Source organism: Misgurnus anguillicaudatus, chromosome 10 (genome assembly GCF_027580225.2).
Source record: "Misgurnus anguillicaudatus chromosome 10, ASM2758022v2, whole genome shotgun sequence".
NCBI classification, from domain to species: domain Eukaryota; kingdom Metazoa; phylum Chordata; class Actinopteri; order Cypriniformes; family Cobitidae; genus Misgurnus; species Misgurnus anguillicaudatus.
In genome coordinates, this window is record NC_073346.2 from 36,678,596 (window position 1) to 36,694,598 (window position 16,003).

Sequence of the window (16,003 nt, forward strand, 5' to 3'; positions counted from 1 at the left end):
TGCTTCATACATCAGATATATCTGACCCAGAAATTAGTCAAACCTCACATAAAATGTTAACAGACTGGGCCAAACAAAAATAATTAAATTAAATTAAAAACAAGCCACAATTAGACCAGTTTAATTCAAGTAATATCTGGCCCACACAAAACAAGCCATAACTCACACTAAAACCGGCTAGTCGCACACGGGCCATATCTAGCCCACATACAAAAAACAGAACACACACTAAAACCAGCTTGAAATGTGTGGGCCACATATGACCCATTTGACCTTTGCCGCCACCGGAACTGAGCCGCATGTGACATAGTTGGCCCAGATGAGGCCCGGGAGTGCATGTTATCTGGGATTGTTGGAGTTGTTTATTTGGTCCTGTAATGAGATTAAGAAGCTGTTGATATGAAATAAAACAATAGGAATCTTGATGTAGGAATTTCTTGCCTCTCTGTGTCTAAATTATTACACTCAATGAGAAAGTGAGTTTTGTTCTTATAGCCTACTTTAAGTGATCAATACAAAAAAGCTTTTTTTATGAACGATAGTTTTGTGCATAAGTTGCACTAACTATAGTTTAAACTTGAAATGATATTGTCTTACCACTGTTTTTGTCTCGTCTTTCAGCACCTCTTCAACTCTGGGAAAGCAACTGGTTTTATTTCTGTTTCTCAGATAAGTCTGAAGGAATCATTTCTTCACCCACCTGTCAACAATTATGTGTGCAGTCAAGAAAGAAACTAAAAGTAAAATGTACAGATATTCAGTGAAGCATTGAAACGCACATATCATGAACATGAGACGATTGTTATCAGCTATGTTCTTTTCAATGTAATAATGTGTGAAACATTGCAGCATAGTTGTTCAACCTAGATTTTTTACCGATATTCAGTAAAGCGTTGACACGCACATATCATGAACATGAGACGATTGTTATCAGCTATGTTCTATTCAAAGTAATAATGTGTGAAACATTGCAGCATAGTTGTTCAACCTAGATTTTTGTACAGATATTCAGTAAAGCGTTGACACGCACATATCATGAACATGAGATGATTGTTACTATTCAATGTAATAATGTGTAAAACATTTCAGCATAGCATACTTTAATCAAATGTATTTCTATAGCACTTTTGAAAAAAATGATTGTTGCATTTAAAATGTACAATATATACATGTTAGTAGTATATTGCAACCATATAGACAGTAGATAGGAATTAATATACCAAGAAATATAAAGATTCTGGACGGCGACACTTAACAGTTTGTAAGAAATTTATATCAATTAATCATAAAATGGCCCTGATATGTCACTACATATTAAAAAATAATTTTCATTTCAAATACTTATATCACTGACAACAGTGGTCTGGCAAGGACATTGTCATTTAAAAAGTGGAGTAGCAGCCCTCAACTGATGTTTATGTTGTAATTTTGTGTATTGGCCACCAGTTGTGTGATTGCAGTATCAGTTTTTGCCACACGTTTTGTGATTGCAATACCAGTTTTGGCCACAATTCTACATACTGTTCCTTTAAGGGCGCACTCACACTATCCAAACCAAACCGCGCTCGGGCGCGTTTGACCCCCAAAGCCTGGTTCGTTTGACTAGTGTGAGTGCTCTGTTCCGCGCCCGGGCGCGGATTGGTTAATCGCGCCGCGGCCGGGTTGCAGAGGTGGGCCGGAGCGCGGTTCACTTGGGCTCAGGCGCGGAAGGCTGTGGTGTGAGCGCAATCGCGCCTGGGCGCGCTTCAAAAGGTGAAGACGTCAGTTGCGCGACAACTCACCTTCATCTGCCTCCGTAAAAACCTTTTGATGCGTGCAGCGGGTTACGTGAATGTCCGCGCTGCGCACGTGACAGATCAACTAAGCATGATGGCATGTGAGAGGACTGTCTGTAATCGCGCACCAAACGACTCCGATTAAAAAACACAGACCTTTCATTACGGTGGGTTCCAGTGTTCAGTGAGAGCTTTACTTCCTGCTTTTTTCAAAACAATCGCATCTTAATGACGAAAGCGTGCCCGGCAGGCCCGGATTGGCCATAGGGAGAACCGGGAGGATTCCCGGTGGGCCGGTCTGTTTTTTTTGGCCACGAGGGCCGGTGTTGTCATGCCACCGAGATGACGCGTATTTGCGGGTGAGAGATGTTCCCGCCGCTTTATGCACAAGTTGATTGTGTCCCGAGTCCCGACCACTTATTGGAAGAATTCTTGCATTAGGGTTCATTGACATCTTAAACGCATGGGAAACGCAGGACGTGCCGCTGTCTTCTGGTTTTCAAAGCGCTTACTTGGACACGAGTTTTGTTTCAGACGCGTCTATATTGAGTGCGCTTACCGGCCGCGCATCTATATTTAAAATAAACTTGAGCGCATCTTTTGAGTGCGCTTGCCGGCCGCGCATCTATATTTAAAATAAACTTGAGCGCGTCTTTTGAGTGCGCTTGCCGGCCGCGCGTCTATATTTAAAATAAACTTGAGTGCGTCTTTTGAGTGCGCTTGCCGGCCGCGCATCTATATTTAAAATAAACTTGAGCGCGTCTTTTGAGTGCGCTTACCGGCCGCGCATCTATATTTAAAATAAACTTGAGCGCGTCTTTTGAGTGCGCTTGCCGGCCGCGCGTCTATATTTAAAATAAACTTGAGTGCGTCTTTTGAGTGCGCTTGCCGGCCGCGCGTCTATATTTTCAATAAACTTGAGCGCGTCTTTTGAGTGCGCTTGCCGGCCGCGCGTCTATTCCCACTGCGCAAAGTGACGTCAGAATGACGTCTTTTTCATGGAATTTTTGGACGTCCGAATTCGGTACATAAAAGGGGTTGTTTTGTAACGCCAGGCGACGTCTTTTTTGCGACGTCTTCTGCACGTCTAAATGTTTACATCCGTAGGACCTCCGTGTAAGGAAAAAAGACATGAAAAAAGCGAAAAGAAATGATTGTCTCTACACTTCACCCATCCAATTCAACACCGAACGCTTCAGTCATTTCCTGCCGGCCGCGGGTTTCGAACCACCGATCTATGGGTTACAAGCCAGTCTCGCTAACCACTCAGCCACAAGGCCATGTGTTAATTTTGTATATAAGGCACACTTATTGCATTCATAACACGAACGCAACAAATTGTTAGTATGATCATATTTTGTAATATAACGAACTACGCATTTAAATACAGATTTTTAATTGTACATTAAGATGAATTTGTATATAAATAAAGAAAGCAGAAAACACAGTACTGTATAAAATAATATAGACTACTCGTAAGTAATCATGTTGGTACAATAATGCTGATATTTGTAAATAAAAATTTTTTTATAGGCCTAATCATGTAATACAGACATAGGCCTGTCATAGACGTCCAAATGACCTCCAAAGAATTACCCAGTTCAAACGTCAAAACTTGCCCGTAAATATGACGTCCAAATGACGTCCAAAAAATTACCCAGTTTAAACGTCAAATGTTGCCCGTAAATATGACGTCCAAGTAGGGTCATGGTTGGACGTCCAAATAGTGGACCTAGTTTGGACGTCGAATAAATGTCCAGAATTGGTCATGGACCGACGGACCCAATATAGACACGATCTGCACGTCAATTCGACGTCCTGTGTTTAGTGGGTTATAATTTAAATAAACTTGAGCGCGTCTTTTGAGTGCGCTCGCCGGCCGCGCATCTATATTTAAAATAAACTTGAGCGCGTCTTTTGAGTGCGCTTGCCGGCCGCGCGTCTATATTTAAAATAAACTTGAGCGCGTCTTTTGAGTGCGCTTGCCGGCCGCGCGTCTATATTTTAAATGAACTTGAGCGCGTCTTTTGAGTGCGCTTGCCGGCCGCGCGTCTATATTTTCAATAAACTTGAGCGCGTCTTTTGAGTGCGCTCGCCGGCCGCGCATCTATATTTAAAATAAACTTGAGCGCATCTTTTGAGTGCGCTTGCCGGCCGCGCGTCTATATTTTAAATGAACTTGAGCGCGTCTTTTGAGTGCGCTTGCCGGCCGCGCGTCTATTATATTTTAAATAAACTTGAGCGCGTCTTAATACAAACGGGCTGGCCTCTAAAAGGAAAAGAATTCACAAAACGTATTTTTTTATCCAAGTTATAGATGAATTGAATAGTCATTATTCATCGTTTATTGCAAGAGGAACAAAAATCTATTTGATGCAAAACTTATTAGTTTATTTGAAAAAACTAGTTTCAAAAGTATATCCATGATGTTTTCTTTTTTTTAACACAATGTAGGCCTACATTATTTAGCAATAGACATGATCTAAGTACTAAAAAAGATACAGATTTTTTCCATTTGTTTCCAATGCATACTTGATAAATCTTGCTTGTGTATTGTATATCAGGGGTTTCCAAACGTTATCAACCCAACAGTTAATCTCAAGACTCACCATTTTTTAGAAATAGAAATATAGAGGAAAACACAAACACATTTGTTTCCTTTAGTTTTTGAATAAGTTTACTTTAGTAATATTATGGTCTTATGGTAGGGCTGCATGATTATGGCCAAAATTATAATTGTTTACTCCATTTGCACGGAATATGATTTGAAAAATACAGTGAATTGCAAGGCTGCAGAGAGCAGCGCACTACTGCAGACTTATAGTACTGAGGGTTTAAAGATATTATTTCAATAGTCAGTCGTGAACTAAAGTGGGCCGGTCTAAGGCATGAAACTCCAGGGCTGAAAATGAGTCCCACTCCGGCCCTGGTGCCCGGACTCGGATCGATACAAGTACAGTGTGAGTGCGTGCACATGGGGGAGTAGGGAGGGGTGACATTCGCGCTGGGGCATGGTTTGGTTTGGTTTGGATAATGTGAGTGCGCCCTAAGTATAGTGAAGGGATTCATCTGAAGTTTATGCCGTTTTTAATAACAGGACTAATGAACGTGCTCATCTCTTTAAATGTCTCTACGGATACACTCTCAAAAAAATGTACTAGAATGATTCATTCAAAATGAGTGACAGACAGAAGCAGTTAAGTAACATCCCCTTTAAGATCAAAGTCCAGATTCAATATACTGTTACACATGAATTTTCTTTTTCAGCTGTTAACGTTCTCTTGACCTAAATGACCGTGTTTATGAGGAATATTTGCCATTGGCTTACTAACTTCATGGATGTGTCTGATAGCCTAGACACCAGTTGGTTTCACCAGGTTCTTAAATGTAAAGCTAGTTGTGGCTTTAAATTGGCTTTAAACTAAAATTCCTATCTTTGCAAAGTATTCTCATAACCATGTTCATCACAAACACAAAATCAACAACACAAAATGTTTTGTATCCCTTTCCTGAACTGGCCATTTCTGTGTTTTTCTCTCAAGACCTCCGTAAAAATTCCAGCGCAATTTATCTATTGTTTTTCGCTGAACTCAGAGGTCCTCTGAAAAATCTTATTCCAAAAATCTAATAATCGCATCCATTGCGATTATTAGTGTTTGCCAGAATATCTTTTGAAAATGCGGTTGGCTAACGTGATCTGCTGTAAGGATCTTGCTAATATTGTACTTCCTGTATTCCATTCATTTAGATATGGATGATTTTTCTATTCAGCTGAATAAAATAATTAAATCCAAATAAGCCAAATCTCATACACTGTTAAGGCTGGCCACTGTAATATCAGTATCAAGTAAGAACCTCAACCTTATTTTGTTCCACTACGGAATGGTAACATTAATAGATAATAAATTCTTATTAATAATGATTTCTTTATTTCTTTGTAATCTTTATTATAAGCAATCAGTTACATAAAACACGTAGGCTACACTCTTAGAAAATATTTGGGTGATTCTCACGAAAACTTGGTTTTAAAAATGTCAAGCATGAAAATGTAAAAATTGCTTAAATTTACTTTTTTTCCCACCAGACATTGAAAAACAAAGTCTGGAGTAAATGGGAACATTTATTTAAAAACTTTTACTTATCATTTAACACTTTTTGTAACATAATTTAAAAAATTATTCCTAAAAAATCTCATTACCGCAACAGTCAGAAAACATCAACACTGACACATTTTCAAAATGACATGACAAACCTGAAAGAACATAACTTGGAGATTCTGCACATGCATTCAAAATCAAAGTATTATGCTTCTATTAATTAAATTAACATTTAATAAGCATCTGTTGCGGTAATGATAATCAAAATGTCGTGTAAGCATTCTGACAAGACAATATTTCAAATTAACTGTAAAAAATGATCTTACCTGGTAGCCATCTTGAAGTAACTGGTCCATGTGCTTGGTCACTCAAAATCAAACTTTATTAAAATTCTGTATTCTGTGTGCGTAAACTGTTCTCAAAAAGTGTTGTGGAGGATGAGAACATCAGGCATGGACACATCATTTTCCTAATTTTTCTTCATTATTATTATACATGAATATTCAGTAAATAATTTTCTGTCATCTAAAGTAGTCTAGCAAAACATCCATTTATTTTTTTCTTAATATTTTTGTGTTAATTTGATTAAAATACAACATAACGCATGTTCAAACACAGCCGGACACATTGCGGTAATGAGAATTTCAGCAGAAAATGAGATAAAATTTCCAATTATAAATTCTTATGTTGAAATCACACATTTTGCAAGGTAGAACACAGTATTGTGTTAATTCTGATGCTTTTTAATGTTACTATATTACACATTTTAAAGCTAAAATCATTAGTGCCGTGGTGTTTCAATGGTTTCGTGACAATCACCCATTTACACATTTGTGGGTTAAGCTTTTAACACATTATGTGTCATTTTAAAACATTATGTGTAATTTTGTGTTGATTTTGTGTTAAAATATAACACAAAATGTGTTTTTAATAATAACACAGAGATAGGTGGATTCTGGGAGAACACATTATACGCATTCGTTCTAAGAGTGTAGTAGGATTGGTCTGAGTTATTTTGATTTGTTAAAATTAAATTTATAAATTACATGTTCTGTAATAAATTTCAAACATTACAAACACGCATATCCAGAGTATGTAATCTTCTGCAACGCCCAAACGCACAAAACAGACACTCCCATCTCTGGAATACCCTGAGAATTTTTATCCTGTCCAAATCGGTACATTGAAAATGTTGAAACTCAAATGTCATTTGGAAAACAAATTCCTTTAGAGTGTATGCTTGTTTTTGATAAATGGATATGGTTTTCTAACAAAACTATCTGTCTAAAGCAGAAAAGACAAAAAGCACCATGAAGGTAAAGTAATGTTTCACTCTTAAAAAATGGTTCTATATAGAACCAAATAAGGGTTCTTCAGCTTGTAACAATAGCAGCACCTTTTTGGTACTATAGAACCCTTTTTAGATGGTTCTATATAGAACCTTGCCTACAAAAGTGCTACATAGAACCTCAGTGGTGCTATAAAGAACTCTTTCATTTATCAGCAGTCAGGGGGATTATTTTTGTTTTGTTTTTTTATTTATAGCACTTTATAAGGTTTAACAGTTTAAAAACAGAACTTCAAGACATCAGAAAAATACTTTTATTTTCACTTTTTCATTACATGAGGTGTCATACAATAATAAATACGTGTATTAAAATCACAATCAAAATAAATATATGAATTATTATGCAAATATAACAAATCACTGCTCAAATGAGTTATGGGTGTTAAATAGCTGCTTGAATATTCTCTAAATAGACAACAATTACATTCAGATGTTAACACTAGCACAAACAGATAGATGGCATAGAATACAAATGAATGTGATGTTAATAATACATTATTAACTGTACAAATAAAAGTCAATAGGATTGTGTCAATGTTTGTAGAAGCTAACAAAAAGTCCATATTTTGTTTGCTGGATCATTACAGTACATGGTCCATCCATTGTTCTTTGTTTTCTGGAAGTGACGTTGAACATTTAGTCAGATAAGAGTAAGATAAGAGATGGTCTGCTATTGTCATGTTGATCTTGAGACACAGGCTGTGATTAACACAGATCTCCATCACCTTGCAGTTGTCATCATCATACAAGGTTGAGAATCAGGCCCAACAAGATTTGGGACTGTCGGTCATGGGTGAAAGGATAAGACATGGAGACAAAACAAGTTAATATTAGCCTGGAGTTTGCTTACATGAAGTTTTAATATGATTCTGCTTTAGCTACCTGTTTTGTCACTAAATACGTGAATGGTTGGTAAAAGATTTATTCATAAACCACTGTTATCAAGCCAATGGCCGACCTGCAGCTATCCAACAACATAACAAAAAGGGTAATTCTGCTAAAGTAAATGTGCCACAAGAACACACACACACAACTCCAAAATGTTTAAACGGTAAATAACTATTTTTTTAATGTCCGTGCATTAATCACCTAAAAACAGGATGTGTCTCTCATATCAAGCGGTCATACACACTGCCTTCACTCCCAGCAAAATTACTCACATATGAAAACTCACATATGAAAACTCTAATTAAAAAACTAAACACATGTTGTACCACATTATTAAGTTTAATAAACTTAATGTACAATATACATGTATAAGCTTTTTAACACTTTAACAAATCTTAAGTCATTGTTAAAGCAGAGTCCCTTAAATATATCATTTAAAACAGTATGAAGCTTACCTGTTGTAAAGAAAATGAAGCTTACAGTATAAAGTTTACCTGCTATAAAAGAAATAAATTACAATAAGAACACACAAAACTTAAAGTAGTGATGATAATTTTCCTCTCTTACCTGTTTGTGTTGTTAGTCTGCAGGCGGTTCAGCAGGACTGATGATTCAGAGCTTTTACAGGTGAAAATAATCCGGAGGCAGCATGGAAATAACTCACTAAATTTAAAATCAAAAAGGCTTTAAAGCACCTTTTTAAATCAAAGGAATTAAAGAACCATTTTGCAAAGACAAAGAACCATTTCAGCAAAAAAAAAGGGTTATTCAGTAAGCTATGGTTCTATAGAACCTTTACCATCGTTTCAGAACCTTTAAAGAACCATGTTTAAATTCCTATGAAGTCTAAACTAACCATATGGATATTTTACAAACACTCCAGTCCAAAGATTCAATATTATGTTTTGTTTTGGTAGAAATGCCACATGACAAATGTCAGTACATCAAGAACCTTTTGTACGTGTTGTAAAGAAATACACATATTTAGTCATGTAAGCTGTAGTGTAAATGTAATGTGTTACATATTATTATTGTACAGTAAATAGAACATGGCTGATAAGAATCTTCTCAGGTTCATGATATGATAATGTCAATCTTATATTTAATCTCTGTAAACTTTCCTTTAAGCTTTTTTCTTGACTGCCCACATCAGTGTTGACAGGTGGGTGGGGAAATGATTACTTCAGACATAAATACGGTCTCTGTGAAACAGAAATAAAACAGTTGCTTTCAAAGAGTTGAAGAGGTGCTTAAAGGCAAGACAAAGCTAGTGGTAAGACAATATTATTTTTAAGTTTTAAATTATAGTTCAACTTAAAAACTGTAAAACTATAGTTAGTACATACAATGACTAAATATAGGAATTTCTCCTGAAGTATTACATTTTGTACTGATCACCTAAAGTATTAGACCAAACTGGCTTTCTTAGTGTAATTATTTAGATTCAAGATTACTATTGTTTTATCTCATATCAACAGCGCCTGTCACTGGACCAAATAATCATCTCCAACAATGCCCTGTTCTCGTTGCAAATTGGAACTATATAAAAAACATACATATTGCTCTGTATGTCGGTGAGTGTTTAAGGTTAAATATTTAGGGGCAGTTTCTCAGACAGGGTTTAGACTAGTCTATCTTAACCCTGCTCAAACAGCTCAAGCATGCATTTAAGTCTGGGACTGATAAGCCCTGTCCGGGAAATCACCTGTAAAGTTTAAATTGAAACGAACAACTGAATTTTTAAAAATATATATTTGTTTTTATGCTGTGCTTTACTATTGTTTATTTACCATAAATGTATCTCTTAATTTAAGGAAATTTGGACCATGCATTCATTTCTGTCGGTGTGGGAACAATCAACTACAGGTAATGGAATAGACAAAAAATTGTTGAAACATTCATAGTAGTTGAGAAATATCATTAATATAGCACTATTTCCTCATTATTCTTTAGGTGTGCAACCAATTTCTCGACACCGTGAGGTCCATGGAGACTCAAGCTGATGGTTTTAGGGCTTACCGTCACGAAAACGAGCAAGGCCTTCAGTTACTTTTAGTCCAACACAAAGACGGTCCAGATACTTGGCAATACATGTATCAACCTCCACGCTAATACATTTCTGTAGTCATGAAATTGTATGTCATGACAAATCTTAATGATTTACAGCTTAAGAAATCAACTGACTTAAATCAAAGACAACAAATTTGTTTTGGGGTGCAAACTTTATGTTAATAGTTTTATCTTATGTACTTTGTAATTAGTTATTGCTAGATTGTTTAAACTTTTAGTTACATACAGTAGTTTAACTAATTTCATTTTATGATTGTGTGAGGGCTGATATAGTGGCTGTGTATCCTCTTTCTTTAATTAATAAAATCAAATAAAAGTGAATAATGTGTGGACTTTTATAGAATCTTTAAAAATGTGGTATGTTCTGATTAAGTGAAATACAGAGCAGATTATTATTGAATAATTAATTTAAATTCAAATTAAAAGATAATAAAAGAAAAAGAGAAAATTTCTCAGAAAATGAATTGATAAATCAAAATAACTGCTCTTTAAATAGATAATAAAATATATCGGTCTAAATAAAACACCACATACCCCTTTCAAACCAGAACAAGACAGTTGTAGGTGTTGCTGCAATACCAGATTATAGGTAAACTACAGTATCTGAATTTAGTAGCACTGGGACAAAACTGAGCATTGATTTTAATGATTTATTTTGGACAGATGGAAATGCTCAGTTCAAAGTTTACTGAAAATGTTACATAGTTGTGAAGCTTTTACACAGCATAATCTTATAATTAAATGGTTACACAGACAAGGCTTAAGGCTAGTTCTAGACAAAAACACATGCTCAACTAAAAATAACTCACACTAACAGATCTTAAAATATGCCAGTGCCAAGTTTGGTCTCAAGATACACACCAATAACATCTTTTCTAAGGCATTTTTATTGAAGATGCTTAAACATTTTTTTATTTAACCAAGCTTCCTACAAAAAAATCCAGCTAAGACCAGCATAAGCCGATGAGCTGGTTTTAGCTGGTCTCCCAGCTTGGTTTTGCTGATGTAGCAAGCTGTGTTTTGGTCACTTTTTAAGCTGGTCTAGCTGTATTTTGGTCATTTTTTAAGCTGATCTATCTGTGTTTTGGCCACTTTTTAAACTGGTCTAGCTGTGTTTTGGTCACTTTTTAAGCTGGTCTAGCTGTGTTTTGGTAATTTTTTAAGCTGCTCTAGCCGGACTTAGCTGGTCAGGCTGAAAGACCAGCTGACCCACCAGCTTTGCCAATCTGGGAGGATCAGTTTAAACCAGCTACTGCCACCCGGACAGTTACAAGCTTATGCTGGTCTTAGCTGAAATTTTCAATAGGGTAGTCCTGGCTTTAGCTAAGCCTCGTCTGTGAAACCAGGTCTACATTAATTTTGCTAATGCTTATATCTGATCTGAATAACATGACAGCTGCGGTAATACAAAGTTTTGAAATTGTTCAAAAGAGTCACATAGAGATAAAAATGCTAAAAGTAGCCTATTGCATTTGCATTAACTGCATTGCATAACGAGTTATAGCAGCGCATTATTTTATATTTATTATATTCGACATGATATATATGCCCAGGTTACAATTCACTTTCAGGCGGGATACAAAAACGTTAAAATTTGGTCACGGAAAGCTAATTTTGTGCATTTGCTCTGCTCAATGTGGTAGTACAACCAACAGATGGCACTGTTGTACTAAATGCTGTGTGGTAATGGCACTGCTGTAGCCTACGTGAGGATGACAAATTATTAACAGAATGTACATTTGGAGGGTATTACAGAAGGTAAGTTCATTCTTAAAACACATATTCATATAAGCTAAAGGAAGTAAATATAGCCTATATACAAAAGACCAAAACACGTGCTCGTAATGAAGATCGGAAAGGTGAATTAGTAGTGCAAGGTTTGATATTTGATTTGGGTGAGCATCTCCATAACTTTTACCACTGTCATCAACTACCCAGATGGCACACATAAATGTTTGTAAGATGTTTATGATTTAGGATTTAACGTGTAAAACCGCGTTTTTAAAATATGTTTCCCTGGTGAAAAACAGCATATGTTGTGATTTGGTGTGTTGGTTTGCTGGTGACCACCAGCATAATTTCCATGCTGGTTTGGTGCCGGTTTAGCATGGGAATTATATATCAGATTTTTTTACACAGCAGATCTTTGGCAGAAATATTACAGACGTACCTGTCCTATCTGGGTAACTTATAGATATCAAATGAACTTGTGCCTTCCCTACTGAAAAACCAGCTAAGACCAGCATATAAGCTGGTTTTAGCCTCCCAGCTTGGTTTTAGCTAGTATTGCTGGTGTAGCAAGCTGGTCTAGCTGTGTTTTGGTCACTTTTTAAGCTAGTCTAGCTGGGCTTAACTGGTCAGGCTGAAAGACCAGCTGACCCACTAGCTTGACCAGCTTTGCCAGGCAGGGAGGACCAATTTATCCCTTAAGCGGGATTTTTCCAACATGATCTCACAAAGTTCCGTGGGATAGTCACGGAATTTTGTGCTCATTTTTCCGTGGCATTCTCACGGATCTCCGCATTTTTCCGTGGCACTGCTACGGACTGTCTTTTTCGTGGCATTCTCACGTATTGGTTACTCAACTGCTTTTTCCTATTTTCAAACCATTTTCGGTTGGATTTTTCAGTAGGGTTGTTAAAGGAACACTACGTAAGAAATTTATATCAATTAATCATAAAATGGCCCTGATATGTCCCTAGACATTAAGAAATCATTTTCATTTCAAATACTTATATCACTGACAACAGTGGTATGGCCAGGATAAAAGTGGAGTTGCAGCCCTCAACTGATGTTTATGTTGTCATGTTCTGTATTGGCCACCAGTTGTGTGATTGCAGTACCAGTTTTAGCCACAAGTTTTGTGATTGCAATAAAGCAATAAACCCCAAGAGGCAGTGGGTTGCCAGTGCATTTTGTAACAGCTAAGGGGCGTTGTTAGGCACGACGCGAAGCGGAGTGCCTGAACCCCCTTGGCTGTTATGGAATGCACTGGTGGCCCAACGCTTCGAGGGGTTTATTGCGTTTATAAAACGGTTACTTCATATGCATAAAGTTAGCGGGATTTTATAAAATAAAACACAAATAAGTTGTAATTATATTAGTATAAATATTACTCATCCGCCAAACAAAGTAGTTCCTCAGAATCAAGTGTGACTGAAACAGAGCGCAGTTCACAAACAACACAGACGCAGCAAAGATACAATGAAAATATGATTAAAGACGGTGTTGTTTTTTATAAATCACCATTCATCTAATTTATACATTAACATTAACTTTTTTTAAGTTGCCACCCGGTTTTAGTTTAATGCCTTACAGAAAAAATATCTTCTTTAAATAAACATAAATATAAAATGAAAGAACAGACCATCCGCTTTCAAACAACAACAACAAAAAGTTTCATCCTACCTTAATTTGTTCTCCATATCAGTTATCACCTCTCAAATTTTCAGCTAAAAGCGGAGATAATTCCATTTTTGTGAAGAACTTTAGTAAGAAATCATCAGATTCAGACATGAACAGTACTACACGGTGTTTTCAGTGAATGCATCAGTGTTTAAGTTGGGAAAGATCGCCACCCAGTGGATAATAGCGGGCGTATGAACTTCAGTTATAAACTCCTCAGACAACGTTTTCTCTTTATTGACGAGATGACTCAACAGTATTTATTGACATTTATTTGGATATCGCCATTAATTGTGCAATTGTAGACAAATTAAAAATATGATTAAAGACTGTGGTGTTTATTCTCATAAATCAGTACGCAGCAACGGTGGCGCAGTCATACTTATGTAATGTGGTCTGAACCGTGAGGTTACCGGTGTATTTTATCACGGCTTAGAACGCGTTTCAACCAATCAGAATGAAGAACCAGAACTGCCCGTTTTATAATACCAGTTTTGGCCACAATCCTACATACTGTTCCTTTAATAGTTTATAGCTGAAATTTTTTTTTTTTTTTTGGTGACCTGATGTCCTCAAAATATCCCATGAGTGTCCACGGATAAAACGTCCAGTCTGAAAAAGATTTTTAACTTACTCTATAAGATTAGAGAAGTATGCATATACATGATATTGGACCCCCACTCAGTTTATATTTTTTGTGCTTTATGGGGTCCCTCAATGCTTGTAGGAGGTCCGGGACCACCCCAGTCCTCCTTCAGTTCAAACACATTGTGTTTGTTTGTATTGTGTTGATGTTTGTTGGTTTGCATTGCGTTTATGTTTGTATTGTACAGTGGAGATAAAAATTAGAGAACAATTTATTTAAAACATTTAAATAATGTTAATCTTCATCATCACTCAAAATTTAAAGGAATAACCAGTAGCCATGGTACTAGGGTTGTGACAGTTAATCGGGCAAATGCACGTTTTCTCAAAGAAAGAATTTGAATGAATTACGGTGAAATGCCGCCATATTCAATAGCCAGTGAGCGCTTTCGTGCAGAAACTTCATTTGTGCCACAGAAGAAGTATCTTTACAAACACTATTCCAGGAAATATCTAGAGGCTGTTCTTCAGATTGTTTCAGGTATTTTCATGATATTAGAGAATCATTTAAATGATTGTGTTTGACGAGTGTTGCTTTTTTAAATGCACATTATAAACGAGCCAAACTCGTAGTGATTTTAGATTGATAAGGACTTCCTTATGATAGCGGAGCCGTAGCACAAGATGTGCATGAAACACTGAATCAGAGCCTTAAGATTCAGAATCGATTTTAGACAGGTCTTTTTAATGGGAACACGATGCATCGATGCACATCCCTACATGGTACTATAAGTACTAGGTCTTAGAGGGATAGTTCACCCGAAAATGAAAATTCTGTTATTTACACACTTTCATGTTGTTACAACCCTGTATAAATGTCTTTGTTCTGATGAACATGAAGGAATATATTTTGAGGAAGGTTTTGGCACTTTTCCATTGCATAGTACCCCATTGGGGTTTGGGTCTGGTGGGGTCAGCTTACTTTTGGGGGGAATCGTCATTACCAGCTTCATCAGGTTAGTTACACCTATGTGCTTGCGCTGTCTCGAGCAAACTTGTGCTTTGTGGTAAATTCCCTTTTGTCGGTGAAAAACATCCACAGGCTGAGAATCAGGAACACCATAAGTGTTTTCCTTGCAGTTCATGGTGGTGCGTCCATGATGTGCATGTATGCTCGTATGCACAGCATTTTTGCAACTTAGCGCTGCGCGTCCAATGACGCCACAGGTGTTTACAGTAACTGTCATGTGAGACAGAGGTATAGTGACAAATGCGATGTGCAAGCATCTATTTGTGGTGGTAAATTTTGACGAACATGTAAATAAAGTTATGGGAAACACTGCATTCCAACGATGCTCGCTCCCACTTTTTTGTATGATGTCACAGCTGTGAAAATATAACAACACGCCTATAATTTCACCCACTCTGAAGTGGTACTAAAAGCTAACCAAGCCAAAGTGATTTGTGCTGACACGACCTGACACTACATGTCTTCATGTGGTCGTCATGTGTCTTTAGATCACAATGAGTGATGAAGGATAACGGCTGCTTAGAGATGTTGATGGGATATTTTCTCCTTATTAAAGTGCTTTCTTAACAAATGTCTTCGATTCACTTGCATAGCTTGTAATATTATGCTTTGTTTGAAAATGTCAGCTGCTGTATATTCCTCTCAGGATAAATCAAATAATTTCAGGATGTAATGTCAACATCTGACAGGTTATATGGGTGATTCTCACGAAAACTTGGTTTTAAAAATGTCAAGCATGAAAATGTAAAAATTGCTTAAATTTACTTTTTTTTTTCCCACCAGACATTGAAAAACAAAGTCTGGA

The 16,003-nt window shown here is 36.7% G+C and overlaps 1 long non-coding RNA gene across 1 annotated transcript; it reads left to right on the plus strand.

The window, feature by feature from the left end:
- The first annotated feature begins 9,151 nt into the window (after nt 1-9,151).
- LOC129447742 (uncharacterized) lies at nt 9,152-10,484 on the plus strand. Its single transcript, XR_008645567.2, has 4 exons — nt 9,152-9,381; nt 9,587-9,682; nt 9,923-9,974; nt 10,062-10,484. It is a non-coding gene; the product is annotated as an uncharacterized lncRNA (long non-coding RNA).
- Nucleotides 10,485-16,003: the final 5,519 nt, after the last annotated feature.